The sequence below is a fragment of the Pyxicephalus adspersus genome, chromosome 7, assembly GCF_032062135.1.
Source record: "Pyxicephalus adspersus chromosome 7, UCB_Pads_2.0, whole genome shotgun sequence".
Lineage (NCBI taxonomy): Eukaryota > Metazoa > Chordata > Amphibia > Anura > Pyxicephalidae > Pyxicephalus > Pyxicephalus adspersus.
This window is the reverse complement of record NC_092864.1, coordinates 55,542,291-55,551,557: the sequence shown is the minus strand read 5'-3', so window position 1 is coordinate 55,551,557 and position 9,267 is coordinate 55,542,291. Positions and strand designations below refer to the sequence as shown.

The window sequence follows — 9,267 nt, the reverse complement described above, 5'->3', positions numbered from 1 at the left end:
TTCTGGTACACACAAAACGTGGGAAAGAAGTGATGAAGCCACAGGTAGTGATTGACTACAACAACACCATGGGAGGTGTCGACAGAGCTGACCAAGCCATGACATTCTACCCAGGGATGAGGAAACAGCAAAGGAAGTATTACAAGAGGCATCTAGTTGAGCAGTGCCTATGGAATGCCTACGTTCTGTACAAAAGAAAAAAAATCAGAGGCCTGTGAATCATTCAGACTTCATTTTGCAAGTTTCCGAATCTATAGTCAAGAACCACCAAACACCATCCGTGGCTATGAATAGACCTGGACGTCGTGCTTCCACCGTTGTAAACCCAGAACGCCTGACCGGTCATCACTTCGTTGAATACATCCCAACAACCCAGAAAAAGGCGGCACCTACAAGGATGTGCATGGTTTGCTGATCAAAGACCGATGACAGAAGGAAGAAAAGCAAGGAAACCAGGTTCTACTGTCCTGACTGTGATGTTGGGCTTTGTGCAGCACCCTGATTCAAAATCTACCACACCCAGGATGTCTACTAAAATAGTAAATATTTTTTTTCTAAAATCTGCATTTAATTTATCTTTTTATTTATCAATAATATTGCACGCTTGTTACCTATTTGTTATTACCAAATTGTTGTGGTCCATTTCATTATTTTTTATAATTATTATAATTATGTATTATATTATAATTTATGATTAAAATATAATAAATAAATATAATTATTATACCCGGGAGTTAATCCTAAGAATTACAGGCCCACAATATAAACAAAAATTTCTATGCAAAAAAAATAGGATCACTTTTTGCATCAAAAAAACGGACAGAATTAGAACGCTAGGGGGGTTAAGCAGATTGAGGCTGGAGGTAGCGGCAGCAGGACACTCAGCATAGCTTTCTATGAACAGGAAGTTGTGATATTATCCATATTGGATGTGTGTCCATGTCCATAAAAGTGATAGACAGTAAGCCTGGGAAAGAGAGGTGCACATGATGGTTTATATCCTGCAAACAGAAAATGAGGTGAGCTATATCTGACCTGCTATAGTTACTAGTTAACACTGTCCAAAGCAGACCGTGTGCTGTGAAATCAGAGTAAGAAAATAGTACACAAGGGAGGGCTGCACAACCAGGACTTTGGAGTCTAAGAAATATTGCCTAATGCAAGCAAACAAAAATGTGTAATAGAGGAAGATCCTGCTTGTTTCCTTTGGAGAATATTTGCACATTTGTCTCCAATGTACCCTTAACTGGATTGGCCAAGGTGATCTAGCCACCTGTGTTGGGCCTATTGGGTGTTCAGGGGGCCTTCTGCACGATTAACATAATCTCCTACCCAGCTCCTACTTGCATACCTTTACATGCCACCCAAGATCTAGGCAATCAGATATGAGGGCTCAGTTAGATTATCCCTCTGCCTAGAAAAGTAAAGCTACGTACACACTTCCAATTATTATCGTTGGAAAACGAACGACGAACGATCCTGCACGATATATACGAACGATCATATAGCACCGATCCTGCACATAGAGATAACGACACGATCGTTCGTAGATATTGTACACACAATAGATACGATCGTTTAAGCGATAGAGGAACTATGTGCACGACAGGAAAGTGAACGAACGTTCGTTCATTACGCATGCTCTGAACATGTACGATCATCGAACGACCGTACACACGAACGATGTTCAACGATCGTCGTCCAATCCGATCCGCCGGTCCGGTCGTTCGTTTCCAACGAGTTTCCTCGTTCGTCGGCGTCGTTGGTTACTTTTTTACGAACGATTTTTTGCCCAATCGATCGTTCGTCGTTCGATTGGAACGATAAAAATTGGAAGTGTGTACGCACCTTAAGACTGCCTATTGAAACTAAGTAAATAAAAAGACATTCTTGACTGATCCAGAGATTAAAATTGGGGTGGCTAGAACTGTAACAGCAATGCCATCCACTGTCTGGCCAGCAATTTTATGGTTTGTTTCCAATAGCAGAGACCATATTTATACAGCTTTAAAATCACATTGCTTTAGCAACGATGATATGCCTTGTATGCTGCATTCCTTCAATCAACATAGAAAATGCAATAGTATAAAAAAAAATAAAGAAGTTGGATTTACCATATACTAAAGTGTCAGGGTTAAAAGATTTGTTTACTGACTCCGCATCCTGTGAACAACTGTGCAAGACAAAAAGGAACAGTTGGAGTTTGGCTTTAAAGAGAAAATAATCCAGTTATGCTTCAAAACATTGTTTGTGCTATATAGTTTTATATATATTTTTTGGCCTTTGGTTTATTCAGGCAACAATTTAGTTTCATCAGCACTGCAAGTAAACAATTTACCTTCCTAAGACAGACTTGGTCAGCTGAACTGGGAGAAAGTTATGTATTGGGGCCTGCCAAGGCTGAAAAAAGAACAAGCTAGAAAATTTTGTTACTGGGACTTTTCAGTTTATAGGTATAATAGTAAGCTAAGCAAAATGAAAAAAATGTTCTGAGCAATAACCAATTTGGAACAAATGAAAAAGAGAAAAAAGGATGGCACTATTAGGAGACACAACACATAGGTTGCACTGCATATAATTAATTCTAAATCCAAGTGTTTATTTTAGTAGGAATAATAACATTTTATTGTATCATTTCCCCCTGAAAACAATTTTTGCTGTGCACTAAAATTTCAGAGAAATTAGAATGCAGATTCAGTTGACTGAATCCTGAAACCTTCAGCACTGAGCCAAATTCCAGAAAGAACCCTGCATACAGTGCAGCACTAATTGAAATATGGAAGTTCTGGCTGACAAATGAAGGGCACCTTTTCTGGAAAAAGAAAAAAAAAATATGGGACTCTCAGCTTTCACCATAAGGCATATGGGCACATAGTAGGGCCATTTACTAACTGCATAAAACAGTCTGTAGCAAGGTATACACAATATTGAAAACATGAAAAGTTTTGCAAGTTCCGAAATGCTAATCAAGTTTGTGAAAAAGCATTCAATTTGCCATCCAGGAAAATAGACATGAAGAATGAAAAAATTCACTCCAACACTATAAAAGGTACATTTAGACATGAAATAATCATGGCGCAATATTTTTGGTTAATATTAGTTCTATAGGCTCGTTTGAGGGATTAAATACCATGTAACCCAATTATAATAATACTATTGCACAAACAAAAAAGCAAAGTTCTTTTGAGTATAACCATGTGTCTGTCAGTTTTAAGACCAACTCTATAGGCTCTATTTGTAAAGCAGGGAATCCGGCATTCCCTTAAACATTCCCTGGTGGAGAAGACACATGGACCTGGAAGATTCTCCACCAATGTCTGATTCTCTGCTTTATAAACAGATCCCAGTGTGAGTTTTTATTATTATTACTACACAGTATTTATATAGCGCCATCATATTACGCAGCGCTGTACAAAGTCCATAATCATGTCAACTAACTGTCCCTCAAAGGAGCTCACAATCTAATGTCCCTACTATAGTCATATGTCATTAATGTAGTCTAAGGTCAATTTAGGGGGAAGCCAATTAACCTAACTGCACATTTTTGGGATGTGGGAGGAAACCGGAGTACCCGGAGGAAACCCACGCAGACACGGGGGGAACCTGCTAACTCCACGCAGATAGTGTCCTGGCTGGGATTTGAACCTAGGACCTAGTGCTGCAAAGGACAGAGTGCTAACCCCTGAGCCACTGTGCTGCCCAAGTGCCCAAGTTTTAAACTCACTTGGCTCATGATTGTGAAACTCATCTGATTTAATATTAAATTTGTGTTTAGAATCGTTACACCTTTATTCCAAACAGTTATCATATACATTCCCTGCAGATCTGACCTGAATCCAACCAATTGTTGCACACATCAAAAGCAGAGGAGTTGTCTATCTCCTATAAACCCCATTCAGTTAGTCCGTGGACAATCACGCTTATTTCCCTTGCGGATTAAGGCTTCATTTCCATTATGCAGTACTGTTCATTGCCCTTTACATACACATACATGCATAGAGAGCAATGTATGATGTCCCTATGTATGCACCGCACAAATTTCTTTCTGTTTTTGTGTGCTGCCCCATTAAGTGAAGGAGTCACCATCACAACAGACAGCCACACAGTTGGGCCATGCTTTGCAGTATAACGCAAGGCAATGCACTTTCCTATAGTGGAAATGAGGCCTAACATATGGCACATATCCCTAGATCAGGGGTGCCGACACTTTTTGGCTTGCAAGCTACTTTTAAAATGACCAAGTCAAAATGATCTACCAACAATAAAAACTTGGACTTAAAACTCCTGTGTGCGGTAGAGTTTATTTTGAAAGGCAGGGCCCAGCGATCTACTGTCGTTGCCTTTGCAATCCACTGGTGGATCGTGATCCACCTGTTGGGCACCCTTGCCCTACAATATGCCAAAATGGAAAAGGCCCCTCTGAGCTACAGGGCTATAAGCTGGTTCTGGGGGACTAAATACTCAGATACAGGAGGCAGAAAAGTTAGATCGTGATCCACCTGTTTATTTGCTTTGAGAACATTTCTTTTATTATTGGGAATCTTTGTTGTATAATTCATGCCAAGTAATCCACAAGTAAACAATTAAAAGTGTGCAATGTGCAAAAAACATTACATTACTATTGACAAAAACATCCTTTCCTTCTCCCTAGGAAGCTAGTGCATCATTATTTAGATATCATCCATGGTCAGCATCTACTTACAGGTATACAGGTAGTCCCCGGGTTGCATACAAAATAAATTTGTATGTAAGTTGAAACAGGTACATTTTGTTAATAAATGTTACTGTATAAAATCCTCACTGTGAGTTTATCACAAACAAAGCATAAAAAAAAACTTTATAGAGCCTAGACATTTAATAACTTCCGGAGCAAGCTGTGCCTCAATATGCAAAATGAAACAACTGCAGAGTTTGTCTTGGTCATTAAACAGCTTGCAGAACAGCAAAAGATTTCTTCTGCAAGTCATGCGAACTGCCCCCTTCCCCTGTCAAGCCTCCGTCCCGCACACAAGTGAGCAGGGAAGCCCCGTTCGTATCTAGGAGTCGTCTGTATGTCTGATGTCCTTAACTCAGGGACTATATATAGGTATAGGTCACCTAGATCAGGCCTCTTCTGCCATATATTCATCTATTCAATAACTTACAATGGACGGCCCATGTATTACCTCGGAGTGGGGTGACAGAGGTAAAACTTTACCCTGCTTGCAGCAAACTGATGATAATGTTCTCTCGCACACAGGCAATGTCTTGTGCTGGCTAGCTGATTATGCAGAAGAATTGCAGAAAGCAAATAGATGGTCTGAATATTAAAATACATTGGATTAATTTGTAAGGAAAGTATGACTGGACTAAATGGTGTTTTTTATATCTGCTTAGAGATTACATTTAAAGGAGTATTACAAAATGAAATACAAGGTGTAAATATCATACTGCTGTGACAAAGACGATGCTTTTAATTGTTCTGTTATCGCAGCGGAGACCTTTTACAAAAAAGATTTGATATGACTTAGTCAAGTCAATTTCTAGAGATGATACGACATCCATGACAAAAATACGACAGTGAAAAAGATAAAAGTGAAAACAAAAAGATAACATAAAAGAATAATTACCTTCAAAGCAAATTTACATATTTCACATTTTAATTATCTCTCTGAGAATAAATGAAGTAAACAAAAGGTACTGCAGATCCAGACATTACAATAATTAGAAAAAATCTAACAAACACATATTTCGGGTGCAGAAGACATGCTGGATTCTGAACACATCATTTGGCACAAATACTATTTTTTTTTAATATAAACAGTTTATATTGTAACTAGGAATTATTTGTTGCATGTCATTTAACCAATCAACGAAGCAATGAAGCAAAGCGATACTAGGGTTACCAAGTCTGCAAACCTAAAATGTTAGTGATTTGTTCTTAGTTTTCCAGTTTTATTTAGTCTTAATAGATTTAAAATGTCCTCTACCACTCTAAAGGATACCATAAATGACAAATTATACGTGAGGCATTCAGAAAAATGTTCCTCACAGAAGTCACTCAATTCAGTAGGTATTGTAGTATGCAGCTTAATTTTTACACATTTGTTCTTGCATATGATTTTTAATGTATTTTTAGGGTGGGTTTACTGATGGTGATCAGTAGGCTGCAAAATATGTATAAAACAGTATCCACTGGAAGGGACAGAACAATGTCAACGTAAAACAGAAGTGCCTGAACTAGAACCTTTATGGCAGGATTACCAGGCAGTTTGTAAGTAAAATGTTTAAAATCCTAAAATATTGAAAGTTACTTTTGTTTTCTAGGTTTTTTGTTTTTTTTATGCACACTGCACTTTGCATGCTCGCTGCAGTTTACAGCCGGGTTGGATTATCAGCTTGCCAGGCCCCGGAGCCAATGTAACTCATGTGCATACAAGAAACATGAACATTCTGTCTTGTAGCCAAAGAAGAAATTAGGGAAGCCTGGGATGTCAGTGGAAAAGAAGTCAGCACATTGCAGGAAATTTTGAGCCCACTGGATTTCCTGAAGAATCGCCAAGTACTTTGACCCTATATGGCACCATTTTGAAAGGCAGACCATTTAGAAAATGACCATGTACAGAGAAGATGTTCTGAATGTCTTCTGAATGTTTGTTTTTTTTTACAATTTTCCTTCCATGTAATTTAATAACCTAATACTTGACAGCAGGCACCTAAAAGGCTTTATTGTAAATTGATTCTGCGTGCATTGGGAAGCCCCATCTTGGGAACATCGTACACGTAAATCCAAACTACACTAAAACATTTTGATGTGCCCCCTTTCCCTGAGGTATCTCATAATTCAAAACACGTGTAGATTAGGCCAAGAGTCCGAGAGGCAGTTCGGCACCAACTACATTGCAGCCGCTCTTAGGGCTCCTCTCTACAACACTGGGCGGCAATAGTCTAACCGATGAAGTAGCAGGATCCTGACAGGGAAAACAAAACACTTTTGCAGTTTCTGAGAAAGGAGGAGGGAAGAGTCATCAGCAAGTGAAAGTCAAGCTCTTCAACTAAAGCTTGCCCTTGGATTAGGAGTCCCTGGGGCATGGTACAAGCTGTTTTATGGTGAAAGTAAGCCTAAAGGAGCATTTCCAGTCACCTCATCTGAATCTCTCCAGTTGTATTTTTAAGAATGAAATATTCCTGAGAGCACTTTAAATGCCAAGTACGGTGAATGTCAGACAGTACTACAATCACATAAAGGTGCTGCATTATAAAACAAGTTGGGTGATTTGCTACACAAATTACTGTACTATTGAAATGTTTTGCTGCTTTGTCCATTTTCTTTCAGAATAATTTAGGTAGTTTATTTTTTTGATACAACACATATACCCACTTTCTATGAATAAGATAACATAAACCCCAACAACTAAAAGCCAAGCAGATGGAGGTCTAAAAGCCCCTATACAGATCCTTTAATGTGACAGGCAGCCCCAGTCACCAATAGGAAGGCTTGACAGATGTATACAGTTTACTTTTTACTTGCTAAATTTAGGAATCTATTGATCATCCTGGCATGTTGTTTCCAGCAAATATATTCTCTACTTAGTTTGGTATTAAAGGATAGACAAAATTCTGTTAAAAAAGTTTGTATCAGCTAAGCATGTGCGTCCGTGCACTATACAGGTACTGCCAGTATTAGCCCTGCTGCTTTTGCTGACATTTTCTAATAAATATGCTTGTTACCCAACTGTCACACTGATCCAAGGGTTTCAATATTTTCTAATAATTGATCCAGAATAAGCAGGCAAATCAGGAGCTCTAATCTCATCTTCCCTTTACCAGCATTTTAGCTGTGACTGCCTTTAAAAAAAAACAAAAACCTATCTTCCACACTAAAACACGATAGAAGCCAAATCCTTAAAAAACCTTTTTCCGTGTTAGCATTAAAAACTCCCCTCCCATTAAAAACTTTTGAACAGGTTATACTGTACTTAAACAGAATTCTGTTGTAAGAACAGTTAGACAAACCAACACTTAAAGGTACTGGAACACAGTTTAAATGTCTCTCTTTTAAAACATCATTATCAAGGAATTAACTTAAAAAGAACATAAATGGTAAATCTTAACATATAGAAATAATGTATCCAATAGTAAAGACTAGTCTATATGTGTATGTATGTACTGTCTATACACACAAAATTCTTTATATCATTTTCCAATGTAACTGAAAAAAGTAATATTAATAAGTTCATTCTGAACTTACCGCCTTGTTTTCCCTTGTCTAGCAGGTTATTTAGCTTACTACACAGCTGAATAATATTATCGAGTTGTCTGTTGATCTGCACATCTTTTACCCAGGCTGGTGTGTGGCACAAAGGACATTCATTTCCAACATTGCCATCCACACATGTCCTTAATAAAAAAGAAAAAAAAGTCAAGGTTGTTCACAGCACAAAAATGACGAATCATAATTCAATGTATTTTTCCCCACTGTAACCAAATTGTACAATCATTATTCTAGGATTGTGTTCTGGGTTAAGAAAGTGGTTGTGTTACTTACACCTAAATGGAGCCTGTCATGGTGCAAACATGGGAATTGTGATTGCCAGCTTGTCATTGAATGTGCAAGCTTTAGGGCTGCAATCCTCAGTCATCCTAAATATAGTAAAATTTTACCTGGGTACATATATTGAGTAATTAATACTGCTTGGCCCTAAAAAGAATAACTTTCTGTTCACATGACCTAGTCCGGCTCTAGCAATTCTACAGTAATCTTGCCAAGGTAATGGGCTGCTACATACTGTGCACAAGTGGCTTTTCTGCATGGCCTCAAATGAGAAAGGCCATGTTTGTGCAGTAAACACCTGTAAACCTGTAGGGGGCCCACTATTGGGAATTGAGGCCCCTTATGGGAATGTATTGGAAAAAAAAACTAAATGCTTTTCTAATTGTCAGTTTTACAATATTTTAGAAGTCTGCTGAAAGTTTTGTCACCAAGCTAAGAAAGGAGATATGCCATCAAATGTGGATGTATATGTGTGTGTGCATATATATATATGTTTATGATTAACTCACAGTGAGGATTTTTTACAGTAACTGACAACACGCTGCCTAAAATAATGTTCCTGTTCCGACAAACAAATTCAACTTAAGAACAAACCTATAGTCGCTATCTTGTATGTAACCCGAGGATTACCTCTATATACGTATGAACACACCAATGTGCAAACCACTGAAGTGTTAATAATTTTGAATGGCACCCCAACATAAGGTACGCTGGCACCCTAATTAAAACGAACA

At 38.1% G+C, this 9,267-nt stretch overlaps 1 protein-coding gene across 1 annotated transcript in view; it reads right to left on the bottom strand.

Annotated features, from left to right (window-relative positions):
• Positions 1 to 8,540, bottom strand: part of BARD1 (BRCA1 associated RING domain 1) — a 41,068-nt gene extending 32,528 nt beyond the window's left edge. Inside the window, exon 1 of the mRNA XM_072418545.1 lies at positions 8,231 to 8,540. The gene's annotated coding sequence lies outside the window, so the exon portion shown is untranslated. The remainder of the gene's footprint in view (positions 1 to 8,230) is intronic.
• Positions 8,541 to 9,267: the final 727 nt, after the last annotated feature.